This window comes from Lotus japonicus, chromosome 6 (genome assembly GCF_012489685.1).
Source record: "Lotus japonicus ecotype B-129 chromosome 6, LjGifu_v1.2".
NCBI classification, from domain to species: Eukaryota; Viridiplantae; Streptophyta; class Magnoliopsida; order Fabales; family Fabaceae; genus Lotus; species Lotus japonicus.
This window is the reverse complement of record NC_080046.1, coordinates 36,897,253-36,910,988: the sequence shown is the minus strand read 5'-3', so window position 1 is coordinate 36,910,988 and position 13,736 is coordinate 36,897,253.

The following is a 13,736-nucleotide window of genomic DNA, read 5'->3' as shown; positions in this document are numbered from 1 at the left end:
GAAGATGGACCAGAACCTCTGACTATGATGCTTCTCTATCAGAAGTTGTCTAGTTCAGAAGGTTACTTAATCATAGGCTAGTACCCATTGGTATTACTTCTATGATAAGTCATCAAACACGTGTCAGATTTACTCTGATATCTTGTTTCTTGTGCCTATAGGAAATTTCAGTTGTAATGATGCATATCTACTTGATTCTCCACCACTTATTAATAGTAGGCTTAATTACAACTTTGATCCCTGACGTTTACCAATTCCACAATTTTAGTCCCCCACCTAATTTAATTACACGGATGGTCCCTGACTTTGCTGGCCGTCTGCAACGTTGGTCCTACCGTTTATTTGTTAATGGAGGAGGTTTACATGGATGGTCACTTGACTGATGTGGAAGTCGAATAGGAGAGAGAAAGAGAGCAGCAATTGATTCAACCTTCTTCCTCGCCTCCAGGGACTCGTTCGTTCTTTATCTCTTCCCTTTTCGCTCAATCTCAAGCTTCGAAATATCTTCCTCACGATGCTATGTTTTTTTAAGGAGGAATAGGGTAGAAGATGACCGTTGCAGGTCTCACGTGCAACTCACATGCTTCCCTCTCTCTCCAGTCCTTCTTTCTCTCTCCAATTGGACATCCACTTAAGCCTCCTCCGTTAACAAATAAACGGCAGAACCAACGTTGCAGACAACCAGCAAAGTCAGGGACCATCCGTGTAATTAAATTAGGTGGGGGACTAAAATCGTGGAATTGGTAAACGTCAGGGACAAAAGTTGCAATTAAGCCTTAATAGTACTTATTACATATTTAATCACATTAATTTTAACCGTTAATTTTCACTTTCTCTTTCGTATTCTCAACCACTCACCGGTTAATTTCAAAATTCACTATCTATCCACGTTCTCACACACGTTTCCATCACTTCACACATCTATCGTGTTTTCAAACCGTCACCAAACCTCCATTTTCTTTGTTCTCTCTTTTATCTTTTTAATCCTTCTTAACCCAAGCCCTCATCATGTCTCAACTCAACTCTTCCGATCCTAAAGAGCAAGCTGTCCTCGATTTCTTTACTGAACACATGGCTAAAGAGCAAGCAGAGAAGGCTGCTACTGAAAGTTCATCAAACTTTCCCACTATGGTTGTGGGTCTTCCCACTGGGCAATCCGCACCCAGAAATGAAGAACCTCGACATCAAAGGGAAACTGATCCGACAGATCAAGCAAGAGCTCTTTCGATTACCCATAGAACTGCTGCTGTTCACTGCACTTTCTCAGTCAAAGAACTCAAAGTTCTCAAAGAACCTAGGGTTAACATTGTGAATATGGCTAGAAATGGCATTGACATCCGATCGGAGATAGAAGCACAAGGTTGGGGCAACTACTTTGAAAGGCTAAGTGGGCCTATCTACCCCAAGCTCGTCAAAGAATTCTGGAAACATGCCGAGTGTGACAACTACTATGTTGTTTCACACATTCTGGGAAGGAGGATTGTCATTACAGAGAGATCAATTTCTCAACTTCTTGGCATGAAGTTCGCTGATGGCAAGCGGTTCCAGAATGTAAGCAATGGAATTCCAGAGATGAAGCCAATGATCAACAAGGAACTCTTCACTAACTGGGAGCCAAATAAAGTGGACTACAAGTCCGTTGATCTTCATCCTAAACTGAGCGTTTGGCACAAAATCATCCTCTCTTCCATCAACCCTAGGACTCTGTCCAGTTCTTCTGACTACATCAACACACATAAGTTGATGATTTTCTCAATCAAGAGGAAAACAAAGTTGTGTCTACCGTTCTTCATATTTACATACCTCAAGGAGTGCATCAAGAAATCAAGAACCACTGTCGGAGTCAAGACTACATTCCATTTGGAAAAATCCTCTCTGACATTTTTGTGGAGAGTAGGCTGATTGAAGATCTGATTGCTACGGGTTGTACAGAAGATCTGACCACAGCTTCCGGAGACGCCTTCAATGCTAAGAATTTGAAGAGGATGACCATAATTGAAGAGATTGTCATTCCTCCACCAGAGGAGCCTCAAGAAGAAATAATCCAGAAGAGGTTTGCAACTAATGACTTTCCTCTTTGGACAAAGCTGGACTCTCCAGATGCAATTCAGGAGTATGTCAAACCTTCTGAAAGAAGAAGGAGTTGAAGTAGACTTTGACGATTTTTTCAACTCTCTTCCAGATTGCCCTCCAGATATGTCCAAACCATCTAAGAAAAGGCCTCAGGAGTCAGATTCAGACTCAGACTCTGAGAAGAAACACAAGAAAAAGAAGGTCCAGAAGGTGAAAACGTAATTAAAGGCTGTTAAGCCTCAACCAACTCAGAGCAGAGTTCAAAGGATCACCAGATCCTCTGCTAAGGAGACAAGTAAGCCACAAGTTGTTCGTTCTTCTGCTCCTATTATTACTATTAATGTTATTCCTTCTCTCCCTTCATCCCAAACAATTCCTTCTTCATCTGAGCCGATTATTCCCAAATACCAATCTCTCACAACTTCTCTTCCCTCAACCTCTGCCATCTCCACATCTGCAATAGCAGTGGCCACCACTCTTGAACAAAGCATTCCTCCACCTTCCAAACCAGATCTTTTAACTCAAATTCTTCAAGCATCTTCTGCTCCAACTCCTCCAATCATACTTTTGCCATTCCCAAACAATCCAGAATAACCACAACCATCCAACCTCATCAACACCTCCTCCTCTGAACGGGGATTTCAACAACTCTTAGAGAAGAGGACTTCTGTACCTCCAGAAGAAATTTTCAACCAAATTCCACCATCCTCTCTCTACAATCCCACACCTCTGAATATGGTGTTTCCTCCTTTTTCCTCACTTGATTCCTCACAAGTCTCTTTGTTTAACTACTCACCAGTTATTTCAAAAGACTTTGTGTTTGCCAATCAAGAAGCACAAACCATTTTGACTCCAGATCAGATTACTTCTGATCAAGTGACTCAGACTCTGCCCCCAACTCCTGAAGTAGAAACCTCTGCTCATGAGGCCACAAGCTCTAACCAAGCCGTAGCTTCTCAACCCACTCCTCAGCCCAACCTTCCTATCATTCACTATACATATCCAGAGCCCACCAACCTTCTAGAATACATCAACAGTTTTAATGATCAGGCATCAACAAGGCTGAAAAATCTCTATGCTTATGCTGACACGAGTGAAAAGCCAAATGTGGTTAACAATATGTGGGAGAGACTCTGCAGCTGGATGCAAGGATGCATTGAGGATATGCATGCCTTTGCTGATCTAGAGCGGTTTGATCAAGTTGAGGCTGCAAGGGCAAAGCACGAATCCCTGACTGAACGCAGAAGAGTTCATCAAGAGTCTTAGAGGTTCATCAAGATAAAAGAAACAATTTAGAATATCAAGCTTCAGGAAGAACATTCAGAGGAAGCCAAGGCTAAAAGAGCTGAAGCTGCTGCCAAAGAAGCTGAATTGGAAAAGCTTGTTGCTAAGGCTGATGATATGGCCAGAGCCACTGGTGCAAGATTTGAAGCTGCCAGAATTGAAGCTGCTCAGAAAGTGGCTGCTCGCCTAGAAGCTCTGAATCAAGCTGCCAAGTTAGAAGCTGAAGTTGCTGCCCTGAAGGCCATTGCTCTTGCTTCTGCTTCCCCATCTGCTGAGGATCCGCAAGCACCTTCTGATCTGAATGAAAGCTCTGCTTTAGTTGTTGTATCTGCTTCTAATACTTCCTCAATTCCAGATGATCCGCCTGCTTCTGCTCTACCTGACTTAAGTGCCATAGTGCAAAGGCTCGATAACGTTCAGAGGCAACTTGATCAACAAGCTGTGTTCAACAAGAGTGTTGAAACAATGTTCGCTGACATTCTTAAGAAGCTTCTAGATTTCCTTTTCCTATTTTCCTGCTTCTGATTCCTTTTTATTTCTCTTCATTTGGCAAATTTTTATTTTTTTTAAATATCTTGTTAGTTTTTCTTGCTTATTTTTGTGTTATCTTTATTATCTGTATTTATTGCTTTCTATTATCATTTTTCATTCTCTGATAGTTATCACATTCTAACATCACACGTACACACAATATAAACATAAATTTTTTTATTTCATTAAAAACAAGGATGAGTACATCTAGAATGGAGGATTTATCCTCATGTCATGGTAACGCTCTAGCATTACCGCTAGTTGCCTATCTATTGGCTGCCTCTGACGAATCAGTTGCGCCATTTCATTCTTGCACTCTTCCTGACGCTCCTCTGTGTCGTCTGCTCGGAGCTCCAGTTCCCATTCCCAACCACCAATCTCCATGGTGATTTCGGCCTCCTCTCGGAAGAGCTCGCCAAGCTCCTCCACGTATTCCAGAAAGATGCGAAGTGTCACATCCAGGACCGGTTCCAGGCCCATTCCAAGCAACCGCCAGACCAGCTGCCGGATGCTAATAATTGTCGTCCTACGGTAGTAGAGAGCAGCGTACATATTCTACTTAAATGCTCACTCTCTCTCAACTCGTTAAGGGCTCTCTCATAGTTTGCCATGTTGATTCTTTTGGAGTATGTTCTCCTCACTCAGAATTCCTTTCTATTTATACTCCTGGAACGCTCATTAGCATATAACACTGAAAGTCTTTTGACCGGTGGTAAACGTATTTCTCCTTCTCTGGCCGGTGTTCTTCATCTTATTTATTTCTCTCCTCATTTTCTGTGTGTATTAATTATCTTATTCTCCTTATTATCCTCTGAAGAGAAGCCTCGACACTTCAATGCCACGATTTTCACACCCCATATCTTTTTGATTATGACAAAAAGGGGGAGTACAACCCAGAGTGTTTTTGATGTGTTATGTTTATTTTTGGAGATTTTAACTGATCAATTATTATAGCTATAGATCTTTCATAAGGCTCAAGGAATACATTTCACTTCAGCTGAAGTGACCACATACTTTAACTATATGCTCTGATTCCTTAGTAGCTCTGATACTTAATGTAACACCCCGATTTCGATGGAGTCACTTTAGTAACCAAAAGAAATACTTAAGCGGAAAAACGTGAATTATTTTTTTTTTGGACAATATAACTAAAGACAAAAATAATAAACACCTCAACGAAAGATAAAAGAAACTAATGTACAACTATATACATGCCCCGCTAATACCAACCACGTCACGAGTGACCTCCAGTGACGGGTGACAGAAAGAAAGTAACGCCCGAAGGCAATATGTACAGTCCAAGGTAAAATACTGTGTCCACAACACTATACCTCAAAAACTGAGAACAAGTTGGCCCAGCGGCCTAAGAAAAGACCTCCTAAATCCAACCAGCTCTCTGTGATCTCCATAGGAAAACCACACAAAAAGCTACCGGTAGGAAACTACCCTGTCCCGAATCTGAAAACATGACGGTCAGAGCTACGACACTACTCCTACACTAATCACAACTCTAGGAGCCCACACTAGCACTCGATCCTACACGCTAGCGCGGTCGTCGTCCGAATCTGCATCCAGGACAACTAAGTCGACATACACAATCCTACCCTCTCTATCCACCCTGACGCGCACCTGCACTGTTCTCTCGGGCTCGGGGCCCGGACCATGATCCTCGATGACAGCAGCAGTAAACGAACTGGACTCCGTCGAAGTCCCACCCACTGACACCTCCTCAGAGGGGTCCTCATCATCCGAAGATAATGGTGGTGGTGGTGGTCCTCCCAAGACGGGTCCACAATCCACGCCGGGAGGCAAGTTGAAGCTCAATATATGTCTCCTCAATACCCCCTCCGTCAAGCGTCCGAAACGGTCAACACGGTCCTCCATGACCCGACCGGTGTAGGTCGCACGGTGGCCTACGAGATCGACCACCCATGCACCTGGGTCGTCCTGGTCAAGCATCTCGAATCTGGTCCCCCCCGAAGGGCTGACCATCGTAAACCAATCCGCCATACTCATCTGACAATGGCGTAGTCCGCCCATACACACACAGAAGACGCGAGGGTCAACTCCAAAGAATTATATAAATAATAAAACCAGATATACAGGATAATAATTATTAGCCTCTCGGCTTATAAGTTTAGGGATAACTTCCTAGGGTTGCATGTATCACAAAGAATATAAAAGATCATAATAACAAATAGCATGCCTCAAATAGGATAAACAAGTATCAATCACACTCAGCAACTAAGTCAGAATGTATGTTGCATGAAATGCAATGCTGGTTAACAAGATGCATTCCGGAAGAAAAGGATGGACATCAACGAGACGGCCCTAACACCAGCCACGGTGGGTACCTCCCTGCTCGCGTGTCTCTTACACCACACAAAAGTAGACAGATCAGCAGTGAACCCGTAGGTCCGCCATTCCGTCTGCTACTAAGGACCACCGTAGTGTCCTAAATATGGAAATCCGGGTCTTATGACCATTTTGGAATCCACCGAGGTCCGGTATCACGCAGTGTAATAACCTCAAAATGAGTGCATGAATGCAAGTGATTAGCCAAACAACGTCTCCGACCTCACTCGACACGTCGCCACGTGTTCTAAATAACTTAATGTCTCTAAAAGAATACCCTAAGGTAAATGTCGATTCTGCGACAAAATGAATTAATCAAAAGAAGAAGAATGTACTTTGGAACTCATGGTTCCCAGCTAAACTTTAGATAGCCAACCAATAAACTGCTCATCGAGCGAAAAGGTACCGAAGTACTTGGAAACTTAAAGTTTCCGGCTAAACTTTAGATAGCCAAACATTAAACTGCTCATCGAGTGAAAGAGTACGATTGTACTTAGAAACTCGTATGTTCCCTCGAAACTTGGACTCGACGACACTTCTCATATCTTCAAAACTAAGGTTCAAGCTCTAAGTTCTTATCTAAGGTTGTTATCATTGTTCAAGGGTTTTAGAGATTAATTAATGTCTTATGAATTTTCCTTGAGGAAATAGTTTTCTTTTAGTCTTATAACGTTCCTATGAGTTTCAGGGATTCCATAATCCCAATTAATTTCTGAGAAGGTCTCGATCCATTAAAACATAACAAGGTCCGAACTCCGTTCGTCCTTTTCAAACTCTCTCAAAAATCTCATAAAAATTCGGCATGACTTGCCCGCAATCCTCACTCCTCAGAATCACAGTTATAAGTGGAATAACATAAATCAGCTCAATCAATAACCATAAACAGCATATTCCAACACATCCTAGATTAACCATTTAGCACATAACATGTGAATCATTTAGCACACAATATCATGGCATCAAGTACTCAACAAGATCGGCCGAAGCCTCAGAAAACATTTCAGCCATTTAGCAATTAAGTGCATAACACATAAACCAAGTCGAATTCGTCGACACCTAAAGCATTATCTAGTAATTCAGAGAGTAGCCCTCACCGGTGGGTCTTCCAGCTTCCTCCTCACGGGTTCCTTCACGCTCCTCTCCTTGATCTCCAGGAAACTCCTCAATAGAACCTTAAGCAAAAATCACCAAAAATCAACACAATGAGTCAAAAACTCAGCAAACAATAAATCCTAGGGTTACACGGTACATTACAACCTCCGTGGTACGACAATCTAAGGCGTTAAGACAAGTTTTCGAAAAAGTCGGATTTCCTCCCCCCCTTGGTATAGCTCTCGGCCACTTTCCTTAATTGGGAGGGTCGATTTTTCTTCGATCAAACTTGGTTCCTAGGCTAACATTAGCCGTAACTAAGACGGTTCTAAGCTCGGAAAAATTTTCGGATCGAAAACTGATATAGGGGTAGTTTGGTCATTATTTTCACCTCAGAATTTCAAAATTGGATTTTTGAAAAACAAATTGGATGGGGACGTCAACAACGACGTTTATGACGACTAATCCTACTAGCACTAAGCCAAGTCGATAGTTTTCAGCTTAAAGGTTGCGACTTTGCCTAAAAATGGGTATTTGATGCAAAAATTGATCCCGGCGGCATTTCGTCGACATCTGACAAAATCTAATCCGCAGAACACGCTCAGGAGCATGCAGGGAATAAGTTTAGACACTGAAATCAGCTTATTTGGACAGTGTAAGACCCAAGTTTTAAGCTTATGTTAAGTGAATAAATTTCTTATTCACGATTAGGGTTGATGTATTGAGAAGGGAAACCTGAACAAGAGTTTATTTAATGAAATAAATTTATGAAGGAGAAAGTTCAGGAAAAGACTAATCTTCCACCCTTGGAACACTATAGGAATAAAATTTCCAAAAGTCTTCCACCCTTGGAACACTGTAGGAATTTAGTCCAAAAATCTTCAGAGAAATGTTAGAACTTCTCTTATTCCATATTTAACAACCGTTTCGAGGCGAAACTCTAGGATCTACGAACGTCCGATTCCAATCATCGGAAGTTTGCTGAAACCGAAACCCTGGTATTTCAAAACCCTAGAATCAACCGACAATGAAGACTTTTTCTATTCGGAGCTTCAAATGAAGATTCTACACCCGTACACCCATTTCTCTTGATGATTTCAATCTTTCTTTAGAAGGAAGTTTTCTATTCCGACATTCGATGCAAAAAGTAACTTATCGGGTAAAATAGTTTTACACTGACTTTGCATTAGTCGCCAAAAATACAAGGAGACCTCATTTTAGTTTTGGAATTCTTTCGCCAAAACCTATCTTAGAATTCACGGAGAATGAAGCCGGAAAAATCAGATTCGCGAAACTTTCATTTTACCGCGTTTTGCCAACTTCTATATATAGCCAAGAATGAGAAAATATCACAAAATCTCTACCATTTTCTCTCCAAAACCGCGAGCTCACCAAGAGGAAGAGGAAGAAGAGTTTTTGTTCATTTCTTGCTTGATCGTCGATTAAACAGTTGCTACTTCAAGGTTTCGAGGTATAGTCGCTAATCCTTACCTCTGATCGTCTTTTCCATAGCTTTTCTCTATGTCTTTCTGTGCTCATAGTTTTGAGGTTTTTGCAAAACTATCCTGAATATCTCATTTTTGATTCTAAACATCTTCCCTACGTTCTCCTGAGTATGTTTAGCTAATAATACTCCGCCGATTCTCGAAAAACTACCGTCGAGTTTCAATTCTGGTGAAAATACCCATTTTGGGGTAAAGCTTCGTCCTTTGGGCTGAAAACTATCGCCTTAGCTTAGAGCTAGTAGGATTAGTTGTCATAAACGTCGTTGGTGACGTCCCCATCCAATTTGTTTTTCAAAATTTCAGTTTTGAATTTCTGAGCTAAAAATCATGACCAAAATACCCCTGCGACAGTTTTTGATCCGATAATTTTTCCGAGTTTAAAATACCCTTAGTTACGGCTAATAATGACCTAGGAACCAAGTTTGATCGAAGAAAAATCGAGCCACCTAATTACCCAAAGTGGCCGAGCATCCTAGGGGGGAAGGGAGGAAAATTCCTTTTTCGAAAACTTGTCCTTTCGCGCTAGATTATCGTACCTCGGAGTATGTATTGCTTCGGGTAACCTTAGTGAGCATTGATAGCTTAGTTTCCGATAGATTCTGATAGTATTTCTGTGGTTTTGCTCTAAAGGTGATTTTGAGGATTTCCCTGAGGAGCAAGGCATCGATTGTGAAGGAACTCTCGAAGATCATCCTGGAGAATCTTCAGGTGAGGGCTACTCACTGAATCTCTAGTTAATACTTAGGGTCGATGCTTTCGACATTGATTTACTGTTTATGCACTTGTTTGTGTTTGATTGGAAAAATGTTTTCTGAGGCTTCGGCTGACAATGTAGATGATTCATCTACTGAATGTTTTTGAGAGTGAATTAAATGCTAAGTGCTATGTGGGTAATTTAGGATGTGTGATGCATGCCTTATATGCTAAGTGCTACGTGGTTATCGCATAATATGTTGATATATGATATGTTGGTTGATTGTGCTGAGTTAATTATGCTTTTGCAATGAAATCTGAGATTCTGAGTAGTGAGAATAGCGGGCAGGTCATGCCGATTTTATTTTGAGAGTTTTGGAGACAGTTTGATAGGACGAATGAGATTCGGGCCTTGTTGTAGTGTTGTATGGATCGAGACATTCTCTGGTGTCATTTGGGGATTAGGAGATCCCGAGAACTGATAGGATTTGCGATAAGACTAAAAGGATACTATTTTGTAAAGAAAACTCATAAGACACTAAACAACCTCTAAATCTTCAATTAATGATAATAAACTCGAAAGGAAGCTTTGGATGCAAATCTTAGTTTTGGAAAACGAGAAGTGTCGTCGGATCCAAGTGTTGAGAAAGTTGAGAAGTTTTGAGTATGTTGATACTCTTGTGCTGTTGGAGCAACTGTGTTGTTGGGCTATCTGGGGGATAGTTTCCGAGTATGTTGATACTCTTGCTCGTTGAGCAGTTTTGACCATCGGATTGAGATGAGTCGGATGATTTGGAGATCATCATGAGTTTTGTGTTGTTGTAGAGAAGTGTCTTTTGTCGCAGAATCGACTGTTACCTTAGGGTAAGCTTTTAGAGACTTTAACTTAGCTAGAACACGTGGCGACGTGTCGAGTGAGATTCGGAGACGTTGTTTGACTAATCATCCTGCATTCATGCAACATGCATACTGACCTAGTTGTTGAGTGTGATTGATAATTGTTAATCTTATCTGATGCATGCTATTTGTTATTACTTTCGTTACATTTATGGTGGAATATGCAACCCTAGGATGTTATCCCTAGCCTAAGTGGCTATTCTATTATCTGTATCTATCCGTGCTATTATTTACATAATTCTTTGGAGTTGACCCTCGCGTCTTCTGTGTGTGCTTTGGCGGACTACGCCCTTTGTCAGATGTCTTTGGCGGGCTGGTTCACGACGGTTCACCCTTCGGGGGGAACTAGGGTTGGGATGCTGGAACAGGAGCGCATCGCGGTCGCGAGAGGAGGACGGATAGTGTTTGTAGACTTGGTCGTTCTGGATTCTGATTCAGACGACGATCATGCTAGCACGTAGGTTTAGTGCTGGTGTGAGCTCCTCGAGATAGGATTAGTGTAGGAGTAGAGTCTTAGCTCTGACCATTATTTGTTTCTTTGGGGACAGGGTAGTTCCGCCTATAGCTTTTTATGTGGTTTCTTTACGGGAATCACAGAGAGTTGGTTGGACTTAGGAGGTCTTTTCAGGCCGATGGGCCAGCTTATTCTCAGTTTTGAGGGATGGTGTTGCGGACACTTCACCTTTATATTTGGTTTGTACATATTGCCTACGGGCGCTACTCTTCTTATTACCCGTCACTGGAGGTCTACTCGTGACGAGGCTAGCTACTTACAGCAGGGGCTGTTGTATATATTGTATATTAGTTCTGTTGATTTTGCATTTGGGTTTTATTTAATTCAGTCTTGTCTTTATTATTATCGAAAAAAAAATATTCACGTTTTTCCGCATTAAGTTTATTTTTGGTTACTAAAGTGACGCCACCGAAACCGGGGTGTTACATTGTGGTATCAGAGCACGGTCGAGTCTTTCGGGTGTTGTTGGGGAATAGGTCTTCTGTGCTAGGTTGTGTGACTCTGCAAAGAGTGAAAATTGATTGTCTGCAAGCGATTTTTCGCTTAGAATTGATTGAAGTTATTGCTTAATCATATTGTATAGTTTGCTAGATGCTATCTTATGATAAGTACTAACTGTTTGTTTCACTCAACAGAACATGGTGAATAATAATCAGTTAGCGGAGATGATGGCCACTATGGCCCAAGCTGTGACGGCACAGGCGAATGATAGTGCTATGAGGCGTGCTGCTGAGGAGGCACGTGAACAACATCAACGTCAGAGAGAGGTAACTCTCGACAAAAACAAGGGCCTCAATGACTTCAGGAGGCAAGATCCACCAAAGTTCTCGGGTGGTACTGACCTGGACAAAGCGGATCTCTGGATTCAGGAGATTGAGAAGATATTTGGCGTTTTGCAAACTGCTGAGGGTGCCAAGTTGGGTATGGCAACTTATCTACTGCTCGGTGATGCTGAGTGATCAAGCCATATTTGATGCATTGTATTTATGATATTCTGAGCTTCATAGAGTAATCTTATGCATTATTATGATATTTTAGCCTAGTTCTCCATGATCTCCCTTATTTTGAATTTTATATTGCAAAAGGGTCTAATGTTTTCATTTTAGCTATTTTGAACTCGTTTTCATAGAACAGGAATATCTAGAACTACCGAGATCCAAATGGAGTTTATGATATGGCGTTGGAAAGCTGACTCGAAGCTCTACAACTTTCATGTTCAGCCAAAGACCCGGATCCGACTCAAACATGGTCAGAATTGCCGTTGAAAGCTGCTGTCGCTAAAACTGTAAGTCTGGAGCAGTCTGGACTAAAGTTAGCATAACTTGGGCTACAGAACTCCGAATGGAGAAAACTTTGAGAGCCCACAAAGCTGACTTAACAGGCTACAACTCTCATGTTGGTGTTTATCCAGAATTTGGCCAACTTAGGGGCCAAACAGACGCCAGAAGTTCCGGAAGAATCACTCCCTATTGGGCCAGAAGTTGTGAAGACCTAGGAATCACTTTTGACCTAGGAAACTTGGTTTTCACTTGTATAAGTAGGAGATCTGAACACTTGTGCCGGGATTCTCTTCTCCTCTCGACATATCTTCTTTATTTCCCTATGTTTTGCTAAACCTCATAGTTGATCTTAAGGTGTAACCTTCATGTATGCAGACTTGAGATCCTTTTCTTAGTAAGTATTATTTCTTGCTTTTGAATTTGGTTTAGTTATCTTCTCTCAATGATCTGAATATTTTCTACAAGTATTGGCCGATTGGTTAAACCTTGTGCGTTGATGTTCTGTTTCAAACGCTTATTTAATAGAGAGAAACCTTGTGTGAGAGGCGATTGTAATTACACTTTGTTTAAGAAATCTAACCTCTAATACCGATTGGTGTTAGTTTTGGGGATTCTATGACCGAAGGTTGTTCTTGTACTTTAAAGGGGCGATCGCCACTTTTTAACTTGAATCAATCGAATTCTAGACGATTGTCTAGTAGAGAATCTGGATTATTAACTCACGATTGTGAGTTGAAATTCAACCCAAGAAATCATTAAGTAATGAATTAATATCTAAAATATATTATGATCAATGATTGTCAGCTGCAGTTTGAATGGTTATTTCCTTAGGATTGACGCTTTCTTCTTCTTGCTTTCCTATTACTATTTTGCGAACAAACAACCAAACCCCCTTTTAATCGCTTTTACCTCTAAATTCTGTTGATACTCATTTGAGTCCTGGTGAGAACGATCCTGGTGATTTTACCTTGTACTGCATTAATTTATTTTATTGCAGGATTACTTTGACACGCACCCGCGACAGTGCGTTCGTCAAATTGGCGCCGTTTCCGGAGACTACAGTGATTATACACAGTTTTAGAGAATTTTCTTTCTTTCTTCTCGTTTTTTTTTTCTAATTCCATATCTTATTCTAATTCCATATCTTCTCCGTATCATATCACTATCTCCATATTTTGTTTCCAACTTTCCGAAGCATATTTATTATTATAGTTCATTATCTTTCCTAAAAAAAAATAAAAAAAAAAATAACTGTTATCTTTCTTTAGTTTACTTCGTTATATTAAAAAAAAATATATATTGTTTAGTATCTTGTTTATTTTTGCATCTTGTTTTACTTCCAATACATATATTATCTCTATATATTTAATCTTATCATATCATCTGTTCGTTTTAGCATCCTTTTAAATTAAAAAAATATAAAAAAAATAGTTATCTTTTTATTTGGTTTCATTATCCTTTTGTGTTTCCTTTTTCTTGTATGACACGTTTGAAGCAAGGAACGAGACCACT